General features: G+C 41.6%; 1 non-coding gene across 1 annotated transcript; it reads left to right on the top strand.

Moving 5' to 3' along the window:
- Positions 1–1,751: 1,751 nt before the first annotated feature.
- On the top strand, positions 1,752–1,870 carry LOC145417602 (5S ribosomal RNA). Its single transcript, XR_013900508.1, has one exon. It is a non-coding gene; the product is annotated as a 5S ribosomal RNA (ribosomal RNA).
- Positions 1,871–11,381: the final 9,511 nt, after the last annotated feature.

Here is an 11,381-nt window from a genome sequence, read left to right on the forward strand (position 1 = left end):
AGGAATCAAAGAACAAGAGCTGTCGCAGACATACAAATAGAAACAATGGGAAAACATATGTAACAAGCAACGTTTATTTATGGGTAATGCATTACAGTATCAATTGTTCATGGGCTAAGCAATTAATGGTAAATGTTATTTTCAGGAAGGTGACAAGAATTAGCAAATTTCAAGAAATAGCAAGGGGGCTTGGAATATAACCCTTGCTAATTTGGGGGGGTGGTTACTGTACTATATGATACTGTGCAATATTATAATGAATACAGTACTATACCTGAATCTGAAAAATGTAGAAACTAGTGAACATATACAAGCATAATGAAACAGTAGGCATACAAGTCACAGATAACACTTCTGACTGCCGAGATGATTTCGGACATCTGCCGAACAATCAAAGACTTTCATTACTGTAATGAGACTATTTCTCAAAACTGCCAAAATATCGGATCCACCGAATAATCATATATATATATATATATATATATATATATATATATATATATATATGTGTGTGTGTGTGTGTGTGTGTGTATGTATGTATGTATGCATACAGTATCCCAGGAGGAAAGGTCATAATTTTGGGAAATGGTAGATGGGGGATATTCTAAGCAAAAAATCTTATATGAACATTTGTCCAAATCTCAACCGTTTCAGAGTTACAGTTACTGATGACCTTAAATATGAAAATGATCACCCTCATAATTTGTCCATAAGGAAACTGTAGCTCCTTAACTGCCTAGATTTGAACAGATGTTCATATAAAATTTGTTGCTTAGGCTTCCCTCATCTACCATTTCCCAAAGTTATGTCCTTTCCTCTCAGGACACCCATATACATTATATATATATATATATATATATATATATATATATATATATATACTACACACACACACACATTTTGATCGGTTTGTATGGGGTGGGAGAGTAACAAGAGGACACAGAATGAAACTGAAAATGCCAAGTTGCTTGAAGGATATCAAGAAATATAGCTTTCCATATAGATGCATAGACCTGTGGAACAGCCTGGACAAAGAGATTGTCCAGTCTAAAAACTTAAACGGGTTCAAAGCAAAAGTTGACTCGCTGAGAAAAAGAGACGGGACCCCATGAGCATAGCTCATTTCCTGTATATCACAACTAGGTAAAAACACACACACAGGCGGACCCTGAGATACGATACCCCTAGATGCAATATTTAGGCATAGCAGTGGGGGTAGAAATACCACCCTACCCCGCCGAACAATGGCCAAACCCCAATATAACAAAGGGTTTTGTTAAAAAAAAAAAAAATGATATTTTAGACTCAAATTTTGTGCTTAGGTTGATTTATAAACTGTTTTTAGACTTAATGTGTGTTAGTCATAGGTGGGATGATCATTGTCATTTTGGGGTACAGTTTACTAAGTTTGATTTTCTCCAGACTTATTTTTGGTGATTTTCAAATTTTGTTTTTGGGTTTAGGTGAGTTATAAACTGCTTTAAGGCTTACTTTAGCTTGTTTTAAAGCTAGAAACTTGTTGTTAGCTAGAAACTTGTTTTAGGACTCATTTGGGTGGGTTTAGGACTTTGTTGGGGGGGGGGGGGACTCATGGCTCAAAAACACATCACTATACTCAACAGTACTTGTTAAATCTGCCCTGAGATACAATACCCCGCCTGGCGATGGGTTTCTGTCTAACCAATTGCATCATTAAACCGGGGAATGCGTGTGTGTGTATATATATATATATATATATATATATATATATATATAACGGCCATACCACGTTGAGTACACAGCTTCCCGTCCGATCAGCGAAGTTAAGCAACGTTGGGTCTGGTTAGTACTTGGATGGGTGACTGCCTGGGAACACCAGATGCTGTTGGCATCCCTACGTGTCAAGTGGGGTTGGTGGAGGATTAGTGCCCCTCCCTGTAAAACAATTAACTCTAAGCCCTTGGCCACCCCGTCTGGGATACATGGCGTCTGGCAATGAATGAATGAAAAAATATATATATATATATATTTATATATACAGAAAATGGATCACCTAACTTGCCATGGAATGCTAACTCTTTGTTCAGGCAAAGTTTGTGGTCAAGAAATGCAGTATGCTTTGCTATCGTAAGTTTAATAAAACAGTTTTACCAGTTGGTCCAGCAAATGAAATGATTTTGGGGGGTATGTTAGTTATTATTGAGCAAGGTGGGACATTTTGACTGAAGAACTGTTACAGCAGTACTGTACTGCAGACACATCATGAATGATACAAATTAACTTTTTAAAGAAATTGAGAGCCGAAGCAACGGCGCCACATTATCATGGCAATGATATGCTGGTTCTACATGAACATCCCACTCCCTGTTCCCTTGCTCATTGTGGTCGTGGGGGTGCTTTTGATACGTTGATTGGGACTTGATGTGAAGGGGAGCTATAGCAGGGTATCTTAATGAACTCCAAAGTGTGTAGGAGTCTGGTTGCTTGGTGGATGTTGCACCCATGTCACCACTCTGCTCTACCCTCTCCCCTTTCCATGGGTCCCTGTCACTGCCTCAACTAATTTTGCAAGACTCTTTTCTTGTACTATTGTTTCTTTTTTCCTTCTACCCTGTCTCTTCTGTCTTTGGCATTAAATAGAGTGGAAATTTTCACATTCATCAAAATTCTCATCATTTACCTTGCGTAGGTTGCAACAGGGTTGCTAAGGGTGTGCCTGTGGGCTATTGGTCTGGCCATTTGTAGGGATCATGATGGTTCGACACCACCCTGGTGTGTGGACCTTTGCAGAGATAGACCTCTGCAGGGGCGAACTGCTGCTAAGTGGCAGCTTTTGGATCTGGGGGTGCTTTTCCTTGATGGTAGGACTCTCAGCGAACAGCGGGTGGCCCATCATTGTGCTGGGAGACTATTAGCTCTCCCACACGGTGTTGCTATCTCTTCAAGGGTAGGGTAGGGAGTGCATACTTGGAGCTTGATCCTAACTTGGGTCGTTGGCTGGGCCTCTAGCCTCCCCATTTTGCCTAAATAATCCTTTCTTTTTTAACAGTCACGATAGCCTTTTCCTTCCTGAGTAAAATTGTGGATAAGGTTTCAGGTTCTCCTTCCCCCACTTCTGTCTGTTTTTTGATCCTGACAATGACATTGGCTTCTCTTCCTGGTGCTTCTCCAACTCCCTCTACCATTCCTCTGCGTGTTTCTTCCTGCTCATCTACACCAACTCCTGTCTTACAGTCCCTTCCATGTACTATTCCATGTATCTTTTCTTCATCCATAGTAACCCTTGCACCTCATTTACCTCCATGCCTTCCTCCGTCTATCCAACCTGTTTCTTCAGCTTCCTTGTTCCGTCCTTATACTGCTTCCTGACTCTCTACTTCTACTTTGACCACCTCTCTTTTTGGACCCCAGAACTGGTCTCAGTATTTTAATATTCCCAAACGGATGACCTGACTCCTCATCTTTCCCTGCTACGGCAAGTTGGTTCTGATGTAACATTCTCTGTAAGACCGAACGGCCCTCGCCTCCTCAAAGTCCAGAATGCTGCACAAGCAGAGGTCAAAACATTAGTAGACTCCTCAGGGAATCCAGTCCCTGTTTTTCCAGATGTTCAGTTGAATTCCTCGACTGATACTGTCTGACTTCCCTCGTACCTCCTTTTTGGGAGTAGATCTTTCTCAAGGTGTGCTGAGGACGTAAAACTTATCCTCTCTGAACAGCATCACCAAATTCCTTCCATACAGTGTTACACAATCCCTCCCAAAGGATGCCGCCAACAACCAGCAAACATTGCTAAGATAGTTTTTGAGTCCCGTGACCTTCCCTCCTCCATTATTATTGGTGGCACAGTCCTTTCAGTCAAGGAATACGTTCCTCCTCCTCCTCAATGCACTTCCTGCTGGCGATCTGGACACTCTGCAAAAAGCTGCCGGTTTACAGTTATTTGCCCCAACTTCTCGCAGGCCGGACTCCCAGCATCCACCTGCATGTCTACTTTCGAGTCCTACCCAAACCTTGGGGGTCAACATACAACTTCCTGCAGGAAATGTCCCACCTACATTTTTGAAGTAGAAGTGTCCCACATCAGGTGGAAAACGGGACCTCTGTCAAGCTCGTCGCCAGGCATGTTGCTTAGGGCACTCCTTTGTCATCTATTCCTGCTTGACTAGTCCCACTCCTATATCACAAGTTTTAAGCTCTTCCAGTGTCTCTGCGTATATTCCTCTTTCAGATTCTTTTGCCTCTCTTCCTGATTCCACTTCTTCCACCCCCCTCTCTTGTTCGTTCTGCTTCCTCCAACCCACCTCCGTCCCATATTCTATACTCCCGTTCTTTTCCTCCACCACCTTCTCTCCGAGCTAACAAACTTAAACGTGCCGTTGCGTCTTCTTCATCCCATATTCCTGGTCTCTCCCTGGTTTCTTCTACTCAGCCTATACAATCTGTCCAGTGATCCCTCTCCTCCAGACAACAGCATCAGAATGCTATACCACCAGCTCACATACAACCTTTGTCCTCTCCAATGGAAGCAGAATCCCTGCAAAGTATCATCAATTATCTTCACCGTACCTCTTCCTTGCCTACCTTGTCACTGCAGAAGTACATTCTTCCCCTTCCTTACTCCCCCCTGCTCCCATTCCTCCCACCTCTCCAGCACCTCCTCCCACCTCTCCAGCACCTCCTCTTCCCCCCTCTTCTGTTTCTCAATCTTCCCCTATTCAATTACCCGCCTCCTCTGTGATCTCTGCGCCCTCTCTGTCTTCCCTGATCTCTTCCGTTCATGATTTACCTATGCCTCCTGGATACTTTCCCTCAGTGCCATGAGGAGTCTCTGTGCTCTTCCCACCCTTAATTTTCTTTAGTTCTGGCACTCCTTCAGTGGAAAAAGAGGCTTCCATACTCATCGTACGGACCTTTGTTTTCTTATTTCCTCCCATAATCCTCTTCTTATCTCCCTTTAGGAAACCTTTCTTCATACTTCCCCAGTTTCTATTCCTGGCTATACTTTTCTTGAATCCCCTTCTTCATATGACACTGCCCTCTTTATCCGCAATAATGTTCCCTTTGAATCTCGTCCTGTATCTTCTATCCTCCATACATCAGCCTGTGTCTATCTTCGTTGGTGGATCACTGTTAGTTCTCTCTATTTCTCTCCTGTTCTTCTTGATTTTCCTAACTTTGCCTTGTTCATTCCCTTCCCCAATTCTCCTTCTTGGTGACTTCAGTTGCCAACATTCCTTGTGGGGTGACTTCGTGATTACCACCAGGGGACATTTATTAGAACAATTTCTTTCTTCTCAAGACCTTTTTATCCTTAACACCGGCACCCTTACTCAATTTGATCTCTGTACACACTGAGGTGGTTTGGCCATGTGGAGAGGATGGTGGGTGAAGGACTGACGAAGAGAGTGTATGTGAGTGAGGTGGAGGGGGGAAGAGGGAGGGGGAGGCCGAGGATGAGATGGAGGGATGGGGTGGAGAGGAATATGAGAGAGGGGGGTGTGAGTTGGGAGCAGGGCAGTGAAATGGCGGGGGACATTGCAACTTGGAGGCGATTTGTTTGTGGCCACCCCAAACGGGATTGAGGCGTCTGGCAATAGATAGATAGATAGACTTATTCCCTCTCTTGTTTGGATCTATCCCTTTGCTCCCCTTCAATTTTTCTCCACATTCATTGGTTGGTATGAGGAAATATTCTTTTCAGTGATCAATTCCCCATTATACTCTCTCTTGCCTCTTCCTCATCCCCCTCACTGGCAGTTCCATGCTGCTGACTGAGTTATTTTCTTCTCTTACATTGCCCCCGCTTCCTCCATCTTTTTCGTCTTCACAAGATATGTTGTCCTTTTTCCTTGTTCAGGTTTTAAGTGCTGTCCTCAGTGCTATTCCCTGTGATACACGACCGTCAACTGCCAAACGTGATCCTTGGTTAACTGCTTGTTCACAATCTCTCCGTGTGAAACGTGCCGCTGGGAAAAGTTTCTGCCATATACAGTCCATCCCTGATTGGATTTGCAGCCTCATCATATTTCACCAAGTTTCCGCTTCCTTTCGTCATACCATTCGCCAGGCTAGACTTTGTAATTGGAGAGACTGTGTTTCTTCCATCTCTGTAAATACGCCTACTGCAGCAGTTTGGTCCCGACTTCATAGGTTATCAGGCAAACATATCCCAACCCAAGCCCTGGTTCTTCGCATCAATGGCCAGACTGTAGCCGATGCCTCCTTAGTTGTAGATGCCTTAGGTAATTATTTTAGTTTCATTAATAATGGGTCTCATCTCTCTTAAGAATTTCATTGCCTTAAATCTGATTCTGAATCTGTACTGATTTCTTTTATATTGTACTGAGGGAGCTCTTAACGCTTCCTTTTCTCTTCATGAATTATCGTCTTCACTTAAATCTTGCAAGAATACAAGTGAGGGACTTGATGGTGTTCATTATGCTATGCTGTTAATACATCTCCACAAGCTATATCCTTTCTCTTGGCTATTTATAATAAATTTTGGACTGAAGGTTTTCTTTCCTACTGATTGGCGTATGGTGATCATCATCCCGTTTCTTAAACCTGGACATCATCCTCAAGATTACCATCCCATAGCCCTGACTAGCTGTTTATGTAAACTGCTTGAATGGATGGTCAATACTAGACTCATGTGGTACCTTGAATCCCGTAGTCTTTCTTCCTTACAGTTTGGGTATCACAAAGCACGCAGCACCTTAGATCCTCTTCTTAAACTCGAATATTTCATCCGTTTTGCTTTTTCCCTCTGCCAATTGGTCATTGCTGTCTTTATTTAGAAAAAGCCTACAACATGGCATTGAGGTATCATATTCTTCGTTGCCTTCTTTCCCATGGTCTGCATGGTAACATGGGTGTTTTTCATCAAAATTTTCTTTCCTTCCGGACCTTTCGTGTCTGTCTAAGAGACCACCTTTCCCATGCCTTTACCCAGCATGACGGTGTCCCCCAAGGCTGTGTCCTTAGTTATATTTCTTATAGTTATAAATGGCATTGTCTTTTCTCTATCCCCCCCTCTGTTTTGGCCTCTCTGTATATTGATGATTTAGCTATGTATGCCGCAGATTCAGATCTGCCTCGACTCCAATCCCTTATTCAGTCCACCATTGATGCAGCCTCCACATGGGCTACCACTTATGGTTTTCGTTTTTCTGCACAAGCTATGCAACACCCCTCTCTGTACTTATATAACATCCCTCTTCCCTACTGATCCTCTACCACATTTCTTGGCCCCATATTTGACTCAGTTAAATTGGAGTGCACATATCTCTTCCTTCAAGTCTTCCACTCTTCATCCTCGTCATTTGCTACAAACTCTGTCTAATCTTTCATGTGGTGCGTCACACTTCTTCGTCTTCGTCCGTCTTTATTCTTTCCAAACTTGATTATGGTTGTTAGGTTTACTCTTCTGCCTCCACTTGCACTGTTTCAAAGCTAGATTCTGTTCATCATACTGTTCTTCGTTTAGCTATTGGTGCTTTTCAGTCGACTCGCTGCAAGTCTTTGTGCTGAGTCAGGCATTTTCACTCTCTTTCATTGTTGTTCTCTTCTCACTGTCAGGTCCTATACACATCTCTTTCAGTTCCCTGTGAATAAATTATGCTGCCCTCCCAGCCTTCTTCAACGCTTTTTTCACTCAGCATCCCATCTCCTTCCATTTCCCCTTTGGGTCCCCACTCGTCTTCAGTCAGTTGATTTTTCCTTTCCTCCCATTCCTTCACTACATCCAGTTTCTTTCCCACCCTGGCTTCTACCTCCTACTGTGGTCTGCTCTTCTTTTCCTCCTTGTTCAAAGTCATAGATACCCTTCGCTTCCTTTTTCTCAAATACATGTCCTGTTACTCTTCTGCTACACGTATCTTTACCTAAGCTCTAAATTTTGTCATGGTGTTGGGTTTGCTGTTGTGTTCCCTGGCTCCTCCTTTCACAGCACATTTCCGTCCACTGCCATTATCCTTACTGCAGAACTGTATGTTATTCTTTTTGCTCTGAAATCTCTTCCAAGGTTCTCGTCTTCCATCCATCATCCAGTTCTATGTTGCTCCATGAGGAGCGTAAGAGCCCGGGGCTAGGCAAGTTAGTCATGACATTTAAGATGAGAGTGACCAGCCTCACTCATCCTTGAGTGGCATTATGTGAGCAATAAACCCCAGCCAATCTTTGGATATAAACGTGCACCGGCTGAATCCGATTGGAGCGCCATAATTACTCAATAAACCACCAGATGCCAAAATTTGGTTGTATAGTTACCTCCCAGCATAGTAAATGGTTTCCAGGTGTACAGGAAATTGTTTGGCATGTCACTCAGTGTAGAGTCACCCATAAGGAGAAGGAAGATGAAAAATTGAAGGAAAGAAAGACAGAAGAGGGAGTGTAAAGTCACTCGTAGGCAGAAAGAAGATGAAAGAATGAAGGATAGTACGACAGAAAAAGAAGGAAGGAAGAGAGGAAAGGGCAGACACCCAAAGCAGCTCTACATTGAGTGAGTGGATGGGGCGTGCCCCCACTTCCACCTTTGTTATATTCTCCGATTCTCTCAGTGCGCTCGTTTCCTTAAACACCACACCACCTTTTTATGCTCTAGTCTCCCATATTTAGGAGTGGCTGTCCCATCTTTCTGTTCGAAAAAAGTCATTTCGCTTCTGTTGGGTTCCCAGTCATATTGGAATTACAGGTAATGAACAGGCTGACTCATTGGCACGCTCTGCTGCTTCCTCCTCTAGGTCCTTCCTTCGCCCCATTCCGGCTTTTGATTGTTTCCCTCTTCTAACCCACCTCTTCCGTGATCGTTGGCAGTCCTCCTGGGACCAACAGGTTCACAACAAACTTCCTAATGTTAAACCATCTGTTCTTCCCTGGCGCACATCAGCCCATCACAGTCGTCAGTGGGAAACAATCCTTGCTTGTCTTGTTTAGGTCATACCCGCTTAACTCACGGTCATTTGATAAGCCATGATCCTCAGCCCACCTGCTCACACTGTGACTGCCCTATGACTATCTGTCATCTTTTTCTAGATTGCCTATCTACATTCCAACAACGTCTTGCAGCGTTCCCCTTCCATTCATCACTCCTTCGGCTCCCACAACTTACTGGTTTCCTTGGTGATTCTCCCACATCCCACTGTTTCTATTTCCAGTATTATCACTTTTCATACTGCACTTCATATTACATATTTACTAAAATTATTTACCCCTCTCCCTTAGTGCCATATAACCATAATTTGCCATGGTGTTAGTTTTTTCATTATTCCTTCCTGCATAAACATGCGACGTTGCAGCATTTACAATTTGTCTCTGTTTTTTTCTCCTGGGAGGAAGGAAATCAGTGTGTATGTGTGAAAACCACTATAAATGTATTCATATGTCAACCTTCCCTTATTCTACTGGTGTAATATTAGGTAAAATTAAGGCTAGCATCAAAGAAAGTTTACAAAACTAGGATGTCTGGAATGTGTCAGGTTTGGCTGCAAACTTTTTCTTAATTATCATTTATTTTGTGGTAATATTTATCACTGCCGACAAATAAAGTTCCTTTATACCACCTTCTGTTTTTGTGTCTTGCAAAGCTTAAGCCTATGAATATTCTGTATTAAACAGATGGTCAGTACCATACTTTGGTTCTTTGATGTAGACAGCACACTAAAATTCAGTAAAATATGAATTTGAAGGAAAACACAGAGTTAAGCAATCATGCATATGAATCTAGCACATACTGTAGTACCAGTATCTTTTCAACTACTTAATCTGATTTTATTTTTTGCCACAGTACAGTATTTTCACTGGGTCACTGTTGTATACACCTAATGTGCTCAGTAGTCATGTGGAGGGGGTACAGTCAGTTTAAGGTTCAATTAATTATTACTTCAGGTTCTATTGGTTCGCCTGGGTATTGTTTACAGTAAAGTCCCTTCTGTGTTTTTCTGCATCCTGGAATTCTTTTTGACCTATCTCAATTGCATTAAACTATTCTTTAGCATGGAAAGGGTAAACTATTTTTATGACCCTTTCAAGTATTATGTCGAGTAAAGAAGAAGAAAGCCTGCAAAAATGAAATTGCTGATTAAAAGAAAATTTATTTCTATCAGCAGTGTTATCTATCTGTCTATCTATAGCCAGATGCCATAATCCCGTAAGGGGTGGCCATTTGTCTTTGAGTTGGTTGTTTTACAGGGAAGCACTAACCCTCTGCCAACCCACTTGTTGACATGTAGGAAACACATATGTGTTGGTTATTTGGTTACCACCCAGTGTTGTAAGTGGTTGCCTGATTCATATTGATTTCCTTCCTTTCAGCAGAAAGAAACAAGAGACTACATTGTGAACGCTGCAGTGATGGATGTTTGTGTAGAACCCGCATGCGGTTGTCATGGTTATTTGACGTCATATCGGCTCTGTTGTATGTACACTAATATACAGTATATAAATACACACACACACACACATATGTATGTACATACCCATATACATTTTTATTTTTGCAGGCATGTCTACATTACTTTCTGCTGTGTTGTACAGTAATTTGTTCATATTTGCCGAACTCAGTAATGAGTTGATTCTTTTTGAGATATAATTTTAAATGTTCTGTAATGAGAAATATTAAGGGTTTTTGTTATTGTAATGGTAGGTAAATAACAATTTTTAAAAGCTAAATGATCAGATAATTATTTCTAAAGTAGTTTTCTTATTCACAAACAAATGTGTACTGTTCACTTGTATGAAGTGTAGAAACTATTACTGTATGAAAGACATAGAGGTAAGTTTGGTAAAAATTTCCTCAGCACTGTGATTTAGTTCTCAGTTTCTTAGTGGAATAATAACCCATAAGATCAAACACCCGGTTTATAATACAGCATTATTGTCACATTTGGTAATTAGGTGTACCTGGACAGGAGAGAAATCAGGACTTTCACCTTTATACTTTATCTCATGCGCTCAGTCATCTCAGTTGCCCTTTCCCACTGGCACATATGTCTATGTAATGTGGACAAGTATCTATATACTCTCACATGTACTCTGTCACAACCCAACTACCCGTACACATAACACTTTATACATAATCGTGTAACATCGCACATGCAGTATACTGTATATTGAAATGTGTACATGAATGTACTGTATGTTCTATCCAGAATTTTACGATGAAAAATTATAGTATGGTAAGATTGAGTTTGAAACTTGAAGTTGCAAAAAATATATTCTCAATTGAATTTTCAGCAAAATTATTAACCATACAGATTTTTCTTGTGTGGTAGAGAATTTTTTTTTTTCTTTTAGCCATACACGTGAGGGACATATTAGCTATGTATATATGAAGGGCGTATTTGTACCCAAAGGTATAAATCATTCTCTTTTCATTATGAAATATAGACACTTTGGGTTTG

Source organism: Coenobita brevimanus, chromosome 110 (assembly GCF_032717465.1).
Source record: "Coenobita brevimanus isolate Jiangsu-jjx chromosome 110, ASM3271746v2, whole genome shotgun sequence".
Classification (NCBI taxonomy): domain Eukaryota; kingdom Metazoa; phylum Arthropoda; class Malacostraca; order Decapoda; family Coenobitidae; genus Coenobita; species Coenobita brevimanus.